The sequence below is a fragment of the Alexandromys fortis genome, unplaced genomic scaffold, assembly GCF_014885135.2.
Source record: "Alexandromys fortis isolate MF-2015 unplaced genomic scaffold, M_Fortis_MF-2015_v1.1 scaffold_27, whole genome shotgun sequence".
Lineage (NCBI taxonomy): Eukaryota > Metazoa > Chordata > Mammalia > Rodentia > Cricetidae > Alexandromys > Alexandromys fortis.
This window is the reverse complement of record NW_026067952.1, coordinates 13744602-13765237: the sequence shown is the minus strand read 5'-3', so window position 1 is coordinate 13765237 and position 20636 is coordinate 13744602.

Genomic DNA, 20636 nt, shown 5'->3' with positions numbered 1-20636 from the left:
TAAGCTCTTGATATAACCAAGGCTTGTGATAGAATCCCAGTCCTGTCTCAGCCTCACAAGTCTGGGATTACAGGTGTGAGCTGTCTCACCTGACTCGCCCTGAGTCTTTAAATGAATCAGCATGGGTGCCCAGGGAAACGCCAATAGGGTCTGCAGTGAGGAAGTGGGGAGAGAAGAGCCTCCCCACCACCCCGAAGACCCGAGCTACAGGAGGAGGTTGAGTTTAGGTAGGGCTGTTCTTGTATTTCATCTCCAAATTCCAGGCACTAAGGCCATGGGTACCCTTTCTGTGGAGTCCTGCAGGACAAGGCACTGAGTCCACTCCCATCATTGGCCCCAGAAGCCTAATCCTCTGGGGACAGGAGAGCCCTCCTCCCCCAGGTGACTAAGCTCTCAAGTTCCTGTTTGGAACAGCTGGGAAAGATGGTCTCACCTTGAGCAAACAGTGTGGGAAAGCACAGGCCAACACTTCTGGAAGGCAGTGCCCAGCAGGGCTGACAGACTCCCAGGACTGCTTCAACCCCGACTGAGGCCTCCAAGACTCCCCAGGCATGTCAGGCAGGATGGCTTGACCTCTCTGGCAGCCCTGTGCCCACTGCACACAGTGGAAGCAGCAGCTTGAGAAAGGTGAGCAGCTTCCTGGAATGGCCACGCTCTGTCATTACCAAGTATCTGCGGTGCATTGGCTGCGACTGCAATTTCAGTTCTCACAGTGGCCCAGCAGGGTAGAGTGGAGTGATGTCTCCCACAGGCTTACAACTCACAGGTTGGGGGCGGCATTAATATGTGCAGTTTTTAAGTTTTTCCTTGTTAAATTCAAGGGCCAGTGAGATGGCTCAGTGGGTAAAGGCACTTGCTGCCAAACCTGAAGAACTGAGTTTGATCCCTGGGACCTACACTGTAGGAGGGAACCAACTCTTCCGAGTTGCTCTCCGCCCTCAACATACATACTGTGCACATGCAAACGCACACGCACACTGAATAAGTAAAATATAACAGTAAAGTTTTAAAAAGTACATGAATTCAGTTTGTAGAGTGTTGCAGCGCATGCTTTTAATCCCATCACCCTGGGGGCAGAACAATCAGTTTGAGGCCAGTCTGGTTTACCTATCCAATTCCATGCCAGCCAGGGCTACACAGACCTATTTTCAAAAAGAGAAAAATAAAAATTAAATTTAAAACAAGCCAAGAGGCTGGGAAGATGGCTCCATGTATAAAAGCAGTGTATAAAAGCTTGCTGTGCAAGTGTGAAGACCTGAGCTCAAATTCCCAGTGTCCACAGGAAAAGTCAGACATGGCCATTTATGACTTTAACCCTGGTATTAGGGGGAAGGTGTAGATGGATCCTGGGAACTCTGGCCAGCCGGGTTAGCAACACTTGTGAGTTTCATTGAGGTACCTCGCCTGAGGAATTGAGGCAGAGTTGGTTGGTAGAGACACGGATGCCCTTCTCTAGCCTCTGGATATGCTCACACAGGCACACTCAAAGCAGGCATGCGCCACATAGACCACACATTAAAAACAAGAAGCTGGGTGTGGTGATACACTAGGGAGGCAGAGGCAAGCGAATTGCTGCAGATCAAGCCTAGCCTGGCCTGCATAATAATTTCCAGGTCGGGCTGGGCTACATAATGAGACCTGTCTCAAAAAACTACAAAAGAAAAACAAAAAAGGCAAATTGAAGCTGACAAGATAAATGATGTCTTAATGTTTTTGGACTGGACTTTAAGGGATATGGGACTAGCCTGTCAAAGCCATCCTGTCCTTATAGGCTGTGACTTACTTGACTTGCATATCAGCCAGTGACTGAACCAGGGTTTATCTGAAGCTTCCTAGGCTACAAGCCAGGCATATACAGCTCTAGAGTGGAAATCTGCATGTTCAGATCTGAGTCCAGCGCCTTCTCCCCAAAGCCCATGAAAACCCAGAGAAGTAAAAACATCCAGCCAGAAACTTGAGGGAATCAGATGGTCCAACATGGTCTGTTTTCATCAGAACTGGAGTTTCAGAAATACTGGGCTGCCCTCCCCGGGTCTGCTGAGTCACGCCCCTGGGGAGGGAGGCTTCTGGGAAAGGGCTTTTGTTGCCGCTGTCCTTGCTGTTCACCTGGTAATGCCCGCAGCCTGGCACTGCTGCTCAGTAAAGGTTTTTATGTAGAAACCTGCCATTCTTGCCTATTGTTGCCGCCAACATTTCAAAGAAAGTGTTCCTTCCTCAACAATCCGTTCCCAAGCAGAGATTAGAATTAAATCTCACAGTGTAGAATTTGTCGCCCAGTCATGGTCCTACCCTGTTGGATTCCCAACCCCAAACATCCCCCACCACCACCCCTCCCCCAACTCCAGTAAGGAGAGAAGAGAAGAGGAAGGAAGGCAACTTTACTTTCAGACTAGTGGGCACTAGCTCACCGCTCACAGAGGCTCCTCTGGCCTTTACACATGCTGCCCCCAACCTGTCTTCATACACACACAATAATAATAATAATAATAATAATAATAATAATAATAATAATAATAATAATATACCTTTAATTGCACTTATTAACGCCGCCCCCAACCTGTGAGTTGTAAGCCCGTGGGAGACATCACTCCACTCTGCCCTGCTGGGCCACTGTGAGAACTGAAATTGCAGTCGCAGGGGCTGGAGAGATGGCTCAGCGGTTAAGAGCATTGCCTGCTCTTCCAAAGGTCCTGAGTTCAATCCCCGGCAACCACATGGTGGCTCACAACCATCTGTAGTGAGGTCTGGTGCCCTCTTCTGGCCTGCAGACATACACACAGACAGAATATTGTATGCATAATAAATAAATTAAAAAATTTGCAGCCAATGCACCGCAGATTCTTGGTGATGACAGAGCGTGGCCATTCCAGGAAGCTGCTCACCTTTCTTAAGCTATGCCAGTGGGCACAGGGCTGCCAGAGAGGTCAAGCCATCCTGCCTGACATGCCTGGGGAGTCTTGGAGGCCTCAGTCGGGGTTGAAGCAGTCCTGGGAGTCTGTCAGCCCTGCTGGGCACTGCCTTCCAGAAGTGTTGGCCTGTGCTTTCCCACACTGTTTGCTCAAGGTGAGACCATCTTTCCCAGCTGTTCCAAACAGGAACTTGAGAGCTTAGTCACCTGGGGGAGGAGGGCTCTCTTGCCCCCAGAGGGTTAGGCTTCTCGGAGTAGAGCTCAGAGGGCCCAAGGCTGGTGTGGAGGGGTGTGTGGAGAGGACAATGAGAGGCAAAGAGCTTCTTGTTGGTGACAGACGCCGTCCACTCTGAACTACTGTCTCCTCTCCTCTTCAACTGTGAAATTGAGGGTTTGAAACTGAATGATCCTTCAGAAAGGACACCAGGCTTGTGACCTAAAGGCTTGCGTACAAGTCCCAACCTTGCCGCTCTCCAGTCTGTGACTACTTAGAACTGACTTGGTGTTCTATACAAAGCACAGGTCTACACCAGCCGGTCTAGCAAAACAATGAGCCAGGAAGAGACCCTGTCTCAAAAATGCCCTGGAGAATGTCTGCCATGGTGCACGTCTTTAATCCTAGCACCTGGGATGCAGAAGCAGACAGATCTCTGTGAGTCTGAGGGCAGTTTGATCTACAATTTGAGTTCCAGGTTACCCAGGGCTACATAGTGAGACCCTGTCTCAAAATGGCAAAAACAAAAAATTAAATGCAGAATGATAGAACACCTCCAGCCTCCACATGCACTCATATAGGTTGAGAACTTGCATACATACATCTTTGTGCACTCACATGTATGCACACACACATACAAATCAATACGATTTAAGTCCCTGCTCCCATTCTTAGCGGGTAAGAAAGAGTTTAGAAGAGTACAAATTTCAGGACAGACTGAATTACATAGTGAAACTCTGTCTAAAAAGGAAAAAAAAAAAAGAAATAAATGAATCATGAATCTCTCGGTTGACACAGGTCTGCGGTGAGGCTACAGTCAGATGCTGGCTGGGGATGCAGTTGCCTGAAGGCTTAGTCAGTGCCACAAACTCCATCTCCGAGGACTCCGAGGTGAACTGGAGCTGGCAATTGGCTTCTTTCCCTAGGTCACTCTGGAGTCTTCGCAGAGGTGGCCCAACTTCCACCGAGTGCATATGGCTCTAGACAACTAGAAAAAGCTGACACATCTTTTTTTGTGACTTCAGAAGTCCTACATTCTCACTTTTGTAATTTTTCTGGAAGCCTAGATAATGGGAGAGGAGACCCCAGGTCCCAAGTGGAAGGAGGCAAGGATCATTGTGGGTCAGCTTAGATGTTGGCTGCTACAGACTGTCTGTGTAATTGTCAGAGAGCAAAATTCACCCTGTTCTTTTTCTGCCTTGTGTACAGATAGTTCTATGAATGTTCACACATTCAGGTTTGCATAATCAACACCGCAAACAGGATACAGAACACTTTTGTTGCCTGAAGAAAAAAAACCCTCGAATTTCCCTTTGTAGTGACACAGTCCTTCCACCCCCAGCCTGGGCAAACACAGACCCATCACTGTGGTTTCAGTTGTCACATAAGCAACATTCTATAGTAGTAACTTTTTGAAAAGAACTGGTTTTTTGTTTCTTTTTTTAGATATGAACATTTGCCTGTGTCTGTACACCCTGCACTGTGTGCAGTGCCACTGGAGGCCAGAAGAGGGCATCAGATCCTCCTGGAACTGGAGCTACAGATGATTGTCACCCTATGGGTGCTGGGAACCAAACTCAGGTCCTCTGCAAGAACTACAGATGCTCTCAACTGCTGATCATTACTGCAGTCCCAAAGCCTCTTTTACTCAGAATGCCTCTGAGATTCATCAAAGCTATGGAGAGTACTAATAGTTCATCCTCTCCACCCCTTTTTGGCAGGACCTCCTTGTGTAACTCTGGCTGGCCTTGAACTCACAGAGATTCACCTGCTTGGGCCGCCTGGGTGGTAGGATTAAAGGTGTGCACCTCCACACCCAGCTCTTTCCTTTTCATTGGTAGATTGCATCCTATTGTATTAATGTATGTAGGTGGAGTTTTCCCATCCCGGAAGCCACTTCCAAATTACCACACAGAGGCTTATATTAATTGTAAATGCCTGGCTACCAGCCTGTCAGTTTTTTATTAACCAATGAGAGTAATACATATTCACAGTGTACAGGATTATTCCACAGCAGATGAATCAGATTGTTTATTGACCAACCCACTAACATGGCTGTTTACAGGTTTGGACAGTCAGAAATGGGCCGGGTTTTGCCTTTTTGGGCCACTATACTGAAACACCAGAGATGAGCTGGTGATTATAAACAATTTAGTTAGGAGGGGTAGAGTCACCTTTGGGCTGAGGATATGGCTCAGTGTTAGAGCCCTTGTTTAGTATGTACAATGCTCCAAATTTGAGCCCCAGCACTGAAAAAAAAAAACCCAAACTCACAAACTGTCACTACCACCACCTCAACCCCCCTCCCCATCTTCAGATGGTCTCTCTTGTAGCCCTTGCTAGCCTTGAACCCTCAGAGATCTCTTGACTTTACCACTCTAGTGTTGGGATTAAAGGTGTGTACCACAATGCCTGAGGTCCTTTTCTTTTTAGTGACATTTGAAATTATGTTTTAATGTGTGTATTTGTGTGTGATCATATGCAAGTGTGCTAGGGTTATTCAGGAGCTGGTTCTCTCCTTCTACCATGTGGGTCCTGGGGACAGAACTCAGACTGTTAGGTTTGAAAGCAAAGCACCTTTACCTACTAAGCCATCTCACCAGCCCTTCTTTGGCTCCTCCTCTTCTCTCTCCTCTTCTTGTACTTTTTACATACATATATATACATATATATGTATATTTTACTATATATTATATATATAGTAAAATTGGCTTGTTTCTTGTTAGCTTTTCTTAATCTAATTTATCCAAACTACCATTTGCCTCTGGGTTTTCTCCTTTTCATATATATGTGTATATATAAAATATATATACACACATATGCATACATATATCAAATACATCATGTATCCCAGGCTGGCCTTAAAGGTATTGTGTTGTAAAGGGTAACCTTGAACTTCTGATCCTCCTGCCTCCACATCACACTGCTGGGATTCCCCTTGTGCTCTATTACCTCTGGTTTATGTGGTACTGGGGATTAAATTTAAGACTCTGTGTATGCAGGGTAAATAAACTGAGCTACATCCCTAGCTCCAGGGGAAATCTCAATTTTAACATGAAGTAGGAGTCACTGAAGAGATTCCTCGAAGGGGACCAGTGGTCTCAAGCCCCTTTCTTCTCATGCTTCCCTCCTGGCCACATGTGCAGTTTCACTCTACCCCAGGTCCTGCTACAATGTGTTCCCTCAGCACGGCTTCTAAAAGCAATAGATCCAGCCAATTTCAGGCCGAGACATGTTTTGCTGTAGAATACAATTTTAAGGTGTGTTACACTTGTTTAATGATGTAAAGATGTATTGATATGTTGCTTTGGTTTATGCTGCATTTGTTTAACTCTGTGAAGCTCTGATTCTTTTTTTTAATATTTATTTATTTATTTATTTATTATGTATACAATATTCTGTCTGTGTTTATGCCTTCAGGCCAGAAGAGGGCACCTGACCCCATTACAGATGGCTGTGAGCCACCATGTGGTTGCTGGGAATTGAACTCAGGACCTTTGGAAGAGCAGGCAATGCTCTTAACCTCTGAGCCATCTCTCCAGCCCCGAAGCTCTGATTCTTTGCCTGCCTAAAACACCTGATGATCTAATAAAGCACTGAATGGCCAATAGTGAGGTAGAGAAAGGATAGGCAGGGCAGCAGGCAGAAAGTATAAATAGGAGAGATCTGGAAGAAGAAGGAGCAAGAGAAGAAGAGAAGGACGCTAGGGGCCAGTCATCCAGTCCGCTATGGAGTAAGAGTGAAAGTAAGACATAAAAGAAGAGCTGGGTGGGGCTGGCACACGCCTTTAAACCCAGATTATGGGAGGCAGAAGCAGATGGATTTCTGTGAGTTCGAGGCCAGCCTGGTCTACAGATGAGTGACAGGACAGGCTCCAAAGCTACATAGAGAAGCTGTGTCTAATATATATATGTGTATATATATATTCATATGTGTATTTCATATATGCATATTACATACATTTACATATATACACATATATATGAAAAGGAAAAAAAACCCGAAAGCAAAAGGTAGTTTGGTTAAATTAGCTTAAGAAAAACTAACAAGAAACAAATCAAACTAAGGCCAGGTATTCATAACTAAGAATAAGCCTCCATGTCATGATTTGGGAGCTGGGTGGTACTCTCCACCACAAAAAAGTCAAAAAGAGCCAAAGAGTAAATAGCAACCAACAACATTTTTTTTATATTGTTTTCTTTGTTTGTTTAGAGACAGGTTTTCTTTATGTAGTCCTTGCTGTCCTGGAACTCATTCTGTAGACCAGGATGACCTCAAACTCAGGAATCCAGCTGCTTCTGACTGTCCAGCCAGGTTGGAGCTTCTAAACTGTGAGCCAAAACAAACCTTTCGTATACATAAGGTGGTTTATCGTGGGTATCAATTTCAGTAATGACATTGTGCCCAATACACTTTAAAGTCTCAAGTGCTGTGGAGAGAGAAGGCCATGGACGTCGGCAGCTGGGACTGAGGCTGAAGTAGATAAGGAGCTGTGGTTTCTATAAGTTAAAGAAAACCAGGGCTGGGAGGAGATGGCTCAGTTGGCACATTGCTACACAAGCAAGAGCACCTGCATTCAGAGCCCCAGAACCATGAAAAAGATGGTATCAGACTAGCGAGAGGCCTCGGTGGATAAAGCCACCAGCCAGACATACACAGACAAAATAAGTAAATTTGATTTTAAAGAGTTAAAAAGCTAGGTATGACAACTCATGCCTATAACCCCAGCCTAGGCTGGTGTAGAGGTACTGGGAGGCTGGGGAGACAGGGAAGGAACAGGGACAGACAGATACGTGGATCCTGACAGTTCAGTCTAGTCAAACCGACAAACTTCAGATTCAGTGAGAGATTGTTGTCCCCCCGCCCCCCAAATCGTTGAACCATTGAGGAAAGACACTTGATGTCTACCTTGGGCCTTTACACACATACACATGTATACACACACACACACACGCACACACATACACAAAGGAAAAGAACAAGTGATACTTTCCACAACTGTGAAGAGGGGAAAGTCCCCACCCCCACATGAGAGACAGGATGTGGGGATGCAGGGAGTGATGAGAGCTTGGCAGGGAAAGGTGGCATCTGTGGGGAGGAAGAGCATGTGTTCACAGCCACTCAGCTCCTCTTGGGCCAAGAGGGCTATGAGAGTGACCCAAGTCATGTCTGGTTTAGTTCCCAAGGTCGTCTTATTTCCAAAGAGCTTGCTGCACATGAACTGGGGCATATGGGAGAGGAAGTGTCACGGGTCTGGATGTAGGCATAACAAAGAGCCTCAGCTACGCTCCTTTTTTGGACCGTGTGTTTTGTATATTAATCAAATAAATCAGCCCCATCTCAGCAGCCATGCAACAAACAATTCGCTCGAGGGGAAGGGATCTGCAATCAACCTTGCTGGGTGCTGCTAGCTCCAGTTTTGTTTTTGTTTTTTAATGTGTGTGTGGGGGGGGACTTTTGTTTGTTTGTTTTGTTGGTTTGTAGTGAAAATATTGACTGGGGTTGCATCAGCTGGAAGACTTCCTGGACCTGGGAGATCTACTTTTAGGATGCTGTACGCAACTGCTATTTGTTATTGAAATCTTGGTTCTGATAGGCTGTTGCTCAGAGGCCTCCTTTATTCTGTAAGACTTTAAGACAATCCTAAAGCTATTTTTGACAATTCTGAATCCTCTCAGCCTCTGTGCCATAGTGCTTCCCCTCCTCCCCTGGGAACCAAGGACCTAACAGCTACACTCGCACGTACTCAGTTCCTGAACAATTACCCATATACGTATATTTTGGTTCGGTCCCCTGGGAAACGGGGTCAAAATGACCTCTTACCTCATCTGATCTGGCAACAGCTCTCCAGTGAATTATTGGTAATAGCCAATACCAATATTAGTATATTGGTATTGCCCTTTCAAATAAGCCAATCGGAATAGTCAAAGAACAACCCCCCTTGCTTCTGTGGCCCCTTTAAAAGTAGACTGTACCCGCTATTCGAGGTCTCTTGGCTTCCCGAATGCTGAGGGACCCTGTCATGACAGAATTAATAAAATCCTCATGCTTTTGCATCGGCTGTGGTGTGTGAGGTGGTCTCTGGGGGCGACTCCTCCTTGGTGTTTGGACGCTAGAGTCCAACAATTCTTCACATGTGCCTCTTCACAGGGCTGCTCCCAATATGGCAGCTAGCCTTCCCCATAGCAGAGGGTCTGAGAGACAAGACATCAACATGGAAGCGGAAATATCTTTCTTAACTGAACCTCACAAATGGCTCGTCACTTCATTTCTGCTATATTCTGTTAGTCACATAGGTCATTCCTGGTTCAGTGTGGGAAAGGACCATGCAAGGGTTTATTCCAAGGTGGAGGTCCCTGAGAGCCATCGTGGAGGCTGGTTGCCACGATACGTTAATGTTAATCAAAGTCAAGGTATTCTGTAAATTTAAATAGATCACTGAGACACTCATGGAAAAAAAAGGGGACAAATTGCCCTTTTTCTGCATGTGTATGTGTGTGCATGCTTGCACATGTGTAGTCATATATGAGCAGTTGTGTGAAGGCCTGATGTTAACATTGGGTGTCTTCCTTAGTCACTTTCCATCTTCTATATCTTGTTGCACTCAGAGGTCACCATTTAGGCTAGTCTGGTTAGCAATCTTGTGTTGAATTTTCTCCATCCACCCAGCACTGGGATTACAGATTTGTTGTCATGGCTACCAGCTTTTACGTGAGCGCTGGGATCCAAGCGCAGCAAGTGTTTTACCTACTGAGCTGTCTCTGTAGCCTTGCACCTTAATTTTTGAGACCGTCTCTCCCTGAATGTGGAGTTCACTGATGACACTAGACTAGTTAGTTGGTCAGCAAGCCCAGAAATCCTAATGTCGCCACCTCAGCTCTGGAATTACAGATGCACCCTGCTTTCTATATGGACGCCGAGGATCTCAACTCAAGTCTTCATGGTTTGCAATAAACACTTCACCGATTAAGCCATCTCTCCAATACTGGGATAAAAAAAAAAAAAAACCTGCCTCAGATACATACTTTAAAAATCCATTTTAAAGTCCCTAGCATGGTGGTCCTTGACTTTAATCCCGGTAGAGGCAGAAGGATCTCTGTGAGTTCAAGGCCAGCCTGGTCTAAATATCAAGTTCCAGGACGGCCAGGGCTCTGTAGAGTGACCCTGTCTCGAAAAGCAAAGACAAAACTCAGAATTTATTCTAAGCAGTGGTTCTCAACCTGTGGGTCTCAACCCCCTCAGGTGTTCAAACAACCCTTTCATAGGGATCACCTAACGCTGTTGGAAAACACATATTTATGTTACAATTCATAACAATAGCAAAATTACAGTCGTGAAGTAGCAACGAAAATGTTCTGGTTGGGAGTCTCTACAATGAATGGAACTGTATTAAAGGGTCGCAGCATCAGGAAGGTTGAGAGCCATTGATTTAAAGTCAGCCTGGGTGCATCCCCCTTCATGCTCCTCCTAGCTGCCTTACCCCCAGACTGAGCTCCTCGCCCCTTCTCCTGGAGCTCAAATATCACAGGGAAACTGAAGCAGTTAGAACTTAGAATTCCTTTTATTTGTTTTCAAACATGCAGAACCAAGCCCTTAAACAGGTATTTAAATAGAGGTTTGTTTCCCATGTCTGGTTCCAGAAAGGACTTGAGGAAGTTTACAAGAAGCTTGTAAGAATTCATGCAGTCAGCTCTATAGACAGATCAAGACACAAAGGTGATTGGAAAGGAAAGGAAAGATTGGACGAGGAGTTGGAGACCGAAGGGGAAGTTAGTTATTGAAAGTCTTCAGCCAGGCCTTGAGTAAATATTTGCCAGTGCATGTCTGGAAGGAATCGTGTGCATCTGAGTTGCTTCCCTAACTGGCTTTTGGAAAACTTTATTTATTGCTTGAGAATTTCATACATATGTACAATGTTTTTTTTTTCTCAAACCTATTCTACTCTCTCGTTTCCAATTCCTCTTTCACCTCTTCCTCCTTCTCCCTCCAAATATCATGGATTCTTTTTTAACCCACTGAGTCCATTTAGAGCCGCCAGCGTGTCTGTGGGTGTAGGGACATCCGCTGAAGCATGGGCAACACCAGTGACTGCATCCCTGAGGGAAACTGACTCTCCTTCCCAGGACCCATCAACTGCCAATAGCTCCTCAGATATGGGTGGGAGTTTGTGGACCTCACCCCCTTCCCTGCTACAATTTTGACTGGACTGATCTTGTTCAGTTATAACCTTTGTGAGTTCTTATGGGAAATGTCTCTGTCATGTCTGGAAAACATTGTTTTACAGGGCTCCTCTGCAGCCTCTGGCTCTTACTGTTCTTTCTGCCTGTGTTCTTCAATGATCCCTGAGCTTTGAGAGGAGAGTGTGAAACAGATGCCCCATTTAGGGCTGAGCATTCCGCAGTCTCTGTTTCTCTGCATTCTGAAGTGTCTCTGATGAGGGTTGAGATCTATAGCTATAAAGATAGATATTATGTCCATTTAGTAAAATAATAGTAACAGGTTCTCCCCTAGTGCCTATGACCTGGCCACTCATGAGTTCTTGTTCCAGTTGATAGTAATATTCATGAGTTCCTTTTCTTTCTTCTCTCTCTCTCTCTCTCTCTCTCTCTCTCTCTGTGTGTGTGTGTGTGTGTGTGTGTGTGTGTGTGTGTGTGTGTGTAGAGAGACAGAGAGACAGAGAGAGTCACTATGTACCCCTGACTGGCCTGGAACTTACTATGTAGTCCAGGTTGGCCTTGAACTCATAATAGGATCCATCTGCCTTGGCCTCCCAGGTGCTAGGATTAAAGACATACATTACCACATCTTGTCTTGATTTCCTTTTCCTGAAGTCGGGAAGAAATCCTAGCAGAAAGTGGTTGGTTACTCCCATAATGTTCATGCCACTGTCACATCAATGGACAAACCTCTCCAAGCTAGTTGCTGTAGTTTACAGGGTCACAGCTTGCTCACAGCTGACGAAGACTGCTGATTACTTTTCTCTCCAGCAGACAGGGTTGCCACTTTAGGCACTATGAAAGCTAGCCAGCAGGGACGAAACTTCTAGTTCATTACCAACTCGATTTCTCCATATCCTGTGACACAAGTGTGTGGTATCTTTAGCGATAGGGTATTCTGTCAAGTTCTGAAGGGTAACCAAGAACAAGGGCAATACCCACTAATAATTAGGAGTGGGGTTGTCCATGGGACCTCACTGCTAATGAGAAAGAAATGACGATGGCTTTTCCTTCCTTTTCCTGGAAGTCTGCTGTAGAGCCCAAGCTGTAGCCACTCTTCTTCTTTGTGTGACTGACGGTCAGGAAGGAAGAGTTTATCCTGGCCCATGGTTTGAGGGACACAGTGTACCCCGGTGGGGAAGGCATGGCGGCAGGAGTGGATGGTGGCTGGTCTCACTGCATCTGCTGTCTGCAGAAACCACAGTTGCCACTCCATCCGATTGCTCCTGTTTAACCCATTCCCGAACCCCGGGTCTTCCTCATTCAGCCAAATCTTTTTGGACGCACCCTGCAAGACATACCTAGAAGTAGAGGTCTGTGATGATTCTCAGGGAGTCGGGTTGACATGGAAAATTAACCATAACATTGACCTTGAACTTGCAAGCCTCCTGGCTCAAGACTCTGGGAGCCAAGATTACAGGTGTGAGACACCACCACTCCTTGTATGGTATAATTTTTTGTCTTCTTTTTTAGAAACAGCTTTTCTGGTTGTGTGTGAGAGTGGATGGGTGGGGGAATATGCGGTGTATATTGTTGTGGGAATTCATTCCACAGACAGATTTGGGGTGCCGGCCTTTCTTGTCTGCAGATGTGATCTCTTATAGGAAGGGGGGTCTCTCTCTCGCTCTCTTGTGGTGGGCAGAGATCTGATTGCTGCTTCCATTCACCTCAGGGTAGAATGGAAGACCGTGGCAGCTCTTACCTTGTTTTTATTCGTGAGTGTTTCCTCATAAATATTTGATATCCTTTTATGCGGGCTCTCGAGGATTCACACACCCTCGCCTACAGTAGGTATACATGTGTGTGTTGGGGTGGGATGCGCATGCGTGTGCATGTCCACATGGGAAAGCTGGAAGAAGACATCATCCTGTATCACTCTCTGGCCCATTCCTTTGAAGCAATCCTGTCGCTGCTCCCCACAGCACTGGGGTTAGAGGATATCTCAGGACCACGTCTGATCCGGTTGTTACGTGGGTGCTGGGATCCAAACTCAAAGTCATCGTGGTTTGCATACTAAACCCTTTTAATAGCAATCTCGCCAGGACCCCATAATTGATGTTTTCCGCATTTATTTATTATGTGGCTGGGTACACATGTACCATGGTATGCATGGGGAGGTAAGAGAACAATTTGGGGGAGCTCTGTTCTTCCACTGCCGAGCTCCTGAGGATTGAATTCAGGTTATCAGTCTTGGCAGTTAACATCCTTACCTGATGAACCATCATACTGGCCTTAACGTGTGCTTTTTCTTGTTTTCGCTTTGACAGAGGGTCTCACTCGGTAGCCCTGGCTGGCCTCACAGAGATCCATTGGCCTCTCCCTCCCGAGTGCTGGGATTAAAGGCTTTTAATGTATGATTTTAATACGTGCCTTTATGGCTGCTGTGGGCTGGTCACTGTGCTTCAGAAGATACACACAAAAGACAAACCCAGTCCTGGGAGCTATGTACAAACCCTGGCTTGGTTACTTGGCTTCCGTGACTCCTGGCTCTGGTACTGACGCTGTTGCTCTCACCAGCCCTTGTCATTGACTGTGCCTTACTACTAGTTAGAGTAGTGTTTCATCGTTATTATCCCTTCAGCAAATCCTCACAGAAACCCTTCAAGGAGGCACCAGAGAAAATGAGGTCCAAGGGTTAGAGATTTAGCTCAGTGTAGAGCTTCCTAAAGAGTTCAAGGCTGTGGTTACGTTCCAACACTGGGGGTAGGAGTTGGGGCGGGAGGGAGAGAAGGGAGGTCCAGAAAAGCGAACATGATCAAGGTCACACAGCCATTAAGTGCCTGAGGAGGAAGCAATTATCAACCAGCTCTTGCCGGGCTTGCTTCAAAAACATCAAAGATGTGAATTTAGAAGCTGTTAGCTCCATTCCCAGCCTTCTGAGCCTCTCTCAGGTCACACAGGCTCGTCCATGCTGAACCTGGGCACCTAGCCAAGTGACAACCATTAAGCCCGTCTCATGTACTTGGCCTCCATCCAAGCTCAACCGTCTTATTTCCTCTTGAAAGGGGCTCAGGGATACCACCTCCTTACCATGCAATAAATAATTTCCATTCCTTTACATTCTTTTTACACGACCCCCTTCCAGCCCTCTTCCCCAAATAGCATCAAATTTCAAAGACCTCTGAGCTCTATTACCGGCAGGGCTCCACACATTGGCAACTGCTGCTTCCCTAGGATGCCAGGGACCTGCCTAATAAAGTTAGTGTGTGTGTGTGTGTGTGTGTGTGTGTGTGTCCCCACCCCGTGTGTTAGGGACTGGAATTAAAGGCACATGCCACCACCACCCAGTTTTTATTTAATCTTTATGACAAACCTGGACAGTGTCACTTATAGATATATTTTTACAGTTGGAGAAACTGAGCCCTAAAGATGTGACTTACATTTGGTCACCTGCTAGATAAAGGAAGGAACTGGAATTCAAGCCCCAGATTGTCTACACCCGAAATCTCTGTTGGACAGGCTGGAACTGTGCTGTGTGGTATGATAGCTGGTAGCCACAGGTGAAAACGCAAGCTTGAGTTAATCAGAACTAAGTAAACAGGACTCATTTCTTCAGCAACCCTGGTGTTGTTTTGGAAACTAAGCAGCTGTGTGTGACTGGTGGCTGCCATGTTGGATGGCTCCAATAAGGAGCATTTCCACCACAGCCACCGATCTGTCAGACAGCCCTGTTCTAGAATTTCAGAGAAGAGGAGAAGTGGTGTTTTTGTCACACCATGGAGAGCCAGACCATGCTGTTGGTCAATCCTGTAGGAAGTTCATCAGGAGTTCATAATAAAGGCCAGGGATGCTGGCGCAAGCCTTTGATTCCAGTGCTCAGGAGACAGATGCAGGTGAATATCCTCTGTGAATATGAGGATAGTCTGGTCTACATAGTGAGTTCCATACATAGGGAGACCCTGTCTAAAAGAAATCACAGTAAAGCTGGCCCTAGTGGTCCAGCTTGGCGAGTTACCTCCATGAGAGATCATGGAGATCTGAGTTCAGTCCCCAGCATCTACATTAAAAAGCCACATGGGGGCTGGAGAGTTGTCTTACTTACTGCTCTTTCAGAGGACCACGGTTCAGTTCCAGTGGATCTGAGGCCCTCTTCTGACCTCCTCAGCAACCAGGCAATCACATGGTACACATACTTACATGTAGGCAAGCATTCATACACACAATATAATAAAATAAAGAAGTCTAAAAACAATTTTAAAAAAGCCATGTGGTAGCATGTACTTGTAACCCCAGTGTTGGAAGGTTGGAGCAGATCCTAATAAAATACTTTTTTATAAATTGCATTGGTCATGGGGTCTTGTCAGAGCAATAGAAAAAAAAAAACAAGTACAGAGACTCTGTCCTTCCTGTAATATGAAATTGGTTAACCATCCCCCTCCATCTAGGAAGAATCACCCCCTTAACTGGTTCAAACTTAAGAAACATCCTATAGATTACCCATACATATCTCTTTTCCAGATTCTCAGGAAGAAAGACCTTTAGACCATGATGATTTCTTTTTTTTTCTTTTCTTTTTTTTTTTAAAAAATATTTATTTCTTTATTTATTATGTATACAATATTCTGTCTGTGTGTATGCCCGCAGGCCAGAAGAGGGCACCAGACCAGGTTGTGAGCCACCATGTGGTTGGGGGAATTGAACTCAGGAACTTTGGAAGAGCAGGCAATGCTCTTAACCTCTGAGCTATCTCTCCTGCCCCAGACCATGATGATTTCTTGACATCTGTGATTGGCATATGGCCTGCTGGGACCCTGTCGTGATAAGGATGACAATTATAATAAGCCAAGTGTTCCTAACTATAGATCCAACTACAACCCTCATCCAGGCAGTAACTCAACACATGGGGTCAGTGCCTTTGACAAGAGGCTCACTGGCAGGAGACCTGGATCTCCACCTGGAGGTGGTGCAAAAGCCAGTGCTTGCCCCGAGAGCTACCACAGCTGGAACAAGGATGCAAGTTACTGAGGAACTCTGCTCTAAGCTAAGGGGCATCAATGTCCATCTAGGCTAAGTCACTAAAGATGTTCAGTATCCTAAAAAGGGGTTCCTGAGGGATGCTTTGGGAATCCACATACACATACCCTGCTCTCCTTCTTAAGGGAACACCAGTTTTGGGTGAAACAGGCCAGGAGTTCTCCATTTTTTCTCCTCCGTTCATCTTCCTTCCTCTCCATTGCAGTCATTATCCCCCTTTTATTCTACCAGCCTCTCCCCTTGAGTGCATCCCTAGCCACTGCTCTCCTGATCCATGTACCCACAGGAAAAAAATAGATTTTATTGAAATATTGTGTGGCCCCAATACCAGCTAGAAGGTAGAAAAAGACAGCCTTCAACTGACAGCTTTAACTATAACCCTGTCCTTCAGTTAAATCTTGACCATGACTGTAAAAGGCAAGAAAAATGGTCTGAGATCTCATAGGTCCAGGTGTTCATGGCCGCCTCACCAAGACATCTTCAGCTACAACAGAACCAGGAAAAGCAAAGAGGTTTCAGAAGTTTGCTCCATTATCATCAAAGCACGGAGCATCATGACACACAGGCAGACATGGTGCTGGAGAAAGAAAAAGGGGGGAGGATTGCTGGCAGTAAGCAGAGCCTACTGGAGACAAGACAGTTACCAAGAAGATACACTTGATTCTGTTCTTGTCTCTCTCAAAAAAAAATGGATTATGGATGTTTGTCTTTGTTTAGTGTGTTGGTTACAAGTTGTTATGAATAATGGTCAGGAAAAAAACTAAACAAAGGAGATTAGATTCAGGGTCTTGTTTTGAAAAGACAAAAAGGGGAAATACAGTGGGATAATGCTGTTGTACACTGTAAAGATTTGTCACTCAGATTGGTTTAATAAAATGCTAATTGGCCAGTAGTCAGGCAGAAAGTATAGGTGGAACAACTAGACTAAGAAAATTCTGGGAAGAGGAAAAGCAGAGAGTCATTCATCAGCCAAATGCAGAGGAAGCAAGATGAGAAGGCTTTACTGAGATAAGGAACCAAGCCACCTGACTAAACATAAACAAGAATTATGGGTAATTTAATTTGAAAGAGCTAGTTAATAATAAGCCTGAGCTAACAGGGCAAACAGTCTATAATTAATATAAACCTTTGTGTGTTTCTTTGGAACTGAGCAGCTGCAGAACTGGGCAGGACAGAAACTTCCATTTACAGGGGTTCTTAAACATCCTCATGCATGCAGCTTGCCCTCTGCCTTGACAGTATCTCCCTCCATAATCTGTACCCCTGCTCTGTTGGTATTGTCTTACTTCATTTGCAAATCAAAGTGAGCTCTTATTTTCAGCAGATAAGAGGCCAAGAACCTGGAAACATCTTGCCTCAACTCCAGTTAATGTTAGCAAGACCATGATACAAGCATGAAATTTAGACATACAAAGACTAAAGGTACCCATTCCCAAGCACCCTTTGTCAGGAATGCACTGAATGCTGTGCTCCCTGGAAATAAAGAACAATACAGAAGATATGGGGTCCAGGGCAGACAGCTCAGCCTGGATGCAGGATATAGGGCAATGGCTGCCAGGAAACCTGGAGAGCACAGACTGGATTAGAACTGAAGTCTTCAGAACCAAACAGAGCAGACCAAAATCATGAACAACTGTTGTGCTTAAGAATCTAGATGACTAGCCGGGCGGTGGTGGCGCACGCCTTTAATCCCAGCACTCGGGAGGCAGAGGCAGGAGGATCTCTGTGAGTTCGAGACCAGCCTGGTCTACAAGAGCTAGTTCCAGGACAGGCTCCAAAACCACAGAGAAACCCTGTCTCGAAAAACCAAAAAAAAAAAAAAAAAAAAAAAAAAAAAAAAAAAAAAAAAAGAATCTAGATGACTACAGAGAAACCCTGTCTCGAAAACAAACAAACAAACAAACAAACAAACAAAAAAACACGAATCTAGATGAATTAGTATTTTACTGGAGAGATATGATAGACATGGTGGCTCAGACCCATGATCCCAACACTCAGGAGGCTGAGGCAGGAGGGTTGCTGTAAGTTTCAGGCCTGCCTGGGGTGCAGTGTGAAAGTTCATCTTAAAAAATAAAAAAATACAGCCAGATGTTGGTGGTGCACACCTTTAATACCAGCACTTGGGAGGCAGAGTCAGGAGGATCTCTATGAGTTCGAGGCCAGCCTGAACTACAGAGTGAGTTCTAGGACAGCCAGTGCTGTTATACAGAGAAACGGTGTCTCAAACAAACAAATGAAAATAGGGGCTGTGTTATTGTAGTTTGTTTGTTCGTTTGCTTTTTACTCTTTTAGCTCTTTGGGGCCTTGCCACCCAGCTCCCAAATAAATCACACAGAGAATTATTATTACTCATAAATGCCTGGTCTTAGCTTGGCTTGTTTCTAGCCAGCTTTTTCTAACTTAAATTATCCCATCTGCCTTTTGCCTCTTGTCTTTTACCTTTCAATATTTCTGTATGTCTTTTCTTTCCTTCTTATTCCGTATCTTGTTGTGTAGTTGGATGGCTGGCCCCTGATGTCTTCCTCTTCTTCTTTTCTCATTCCTTGATCTTCTCCTCCCAGATTTTTCCTTGTTTTTATTCTCTCTGCCTGCTAGCTTTGCCTATCCTTTCTCCTGCCTAGCTACTGGCCATTCAACTCTTTATTAGACCATTCAGTGTTTTAGACAGACAAAGTAATATGGCTTCACAGAGTTAAACAAATGCAACATAAAGAATGCAACACATCTTTGAGTCATTAAACAAATACTCCACAGCATAAACAACGTGACACATCTTTTTTTTATTTATTTATTTATTATGTATACAATATTTTGTCTGTGTGTATGTCTGTAGGCCAGAAGAGGGCACCAGACCTCATTCCAGATGGTTGTGAGCCACCATGTGGTTGCCAGGAATTGAACTCAGGACTTCTGGAAGAGCAGGCAATGCTCTTAACCACTGAGCCATCTCTCCAGCCCCCAACGTGACACATCTTTAACTAGTATTCTACAACAGCCTGGAGAGATCTTAGTAGTTTGGAGCACTTGCTGTTCTTTCAGAGGACGTAGGTTCTGTTCTTGACTCCCACATGGTGGCTCACAATTATCTCTAACTTCAGTTTCAAGGGTTCTGATGCCCTCTTCTGGCCTCCTTGTGCCATGCACACATGGGGTGCACAGGCATTCAAGCTGCAACACACCTATATACATAAAATTTAAACAAAATGAAACAAATAACCCCCCCCCCACACACACACCAAAACTACCAGTGTGGGATTGGAGTTCAGATGATAAGAGTTCACATCCAGCATTCACGAGGGCCCAGGTTCCATCCCAGCACCACCTAAACAGGAGGTGGTGCAACATGTGTTTGCGATGTCAGAACTTAGGCAGAGGAGCAGAAGTTCCAGGTTATGGGCTGGAGAGATGGCTCAGAGATTAACAGTACTGACTGTCCTTCTGGAGGTTGTGAGTTCAATTCTCAGCAACCATGTGGTGGTTCACAACCATCCGTAATAAGATCTGGTGCCCTCTTCTGGCAGCAGGCAAAACACTATGTATAATACATTTTAAAAACAAAAAAAGATGATCTAGGTTATTTTTGTTTAAATAGTGAATTTAAGGCCATCCTGGAATGGGGAAGGGCACAAATAGCAACAAAAAAGAGCTAATGAAAATGGGGAAAATTTTTGGTAATTATTAGCTTTAGAAAAAAAAACAAAAATGCTGGGTGGTGGTGGCTCACGCCTTTAATCCCAGCACTCCGGAGGCAGAGGCAGGCGGATCTCTGTGAGTTCGAGGCCAGCCTGATCTACAAGAGCTAGTTCCAGGACAGGCTCTAAAGCTACAGAGAAACTCTGTCTTGAAAATCCAAAAAGAAAAGAATAGGAAAGATCCAAAAGTTGTGGAGGAGATGAAACATAGGTATATATATATTGCACTACGTGTTATTGCTTGGCACAGTAAAGTGTTTGTAACTTGTACAGGTAAGCTTTACTTTAAGTCAGTTTAGTATCTTTTCATTACATTGTGAGTGTCTGTGTGTGTGTGTGCGCACACATGTGCTAAGGTCAGAGGACAGCTTTAGCTGTTTCTTTTCCCTCTGCAAGTGGGTCCCTGGGTTCTTCAAGTTGTCAAGCAAGTGCCTTTTCACTGAGTCATCAGAAGGTGGCATATTTTTCCTATAATTGTGTGCTGTTATTGTTCTTGGAGACTTATTTATTTATTAAAGATTTCTGTCTCTTCCCCACCGCCGCCTCCCCTTTCCTCCCCCTCCCCAATCAAGTCTCCCTCCCTCATCAGCCCAAAGAGCAATCAGGGTTCCCTGCCCTGTGGGAAGTCCAAG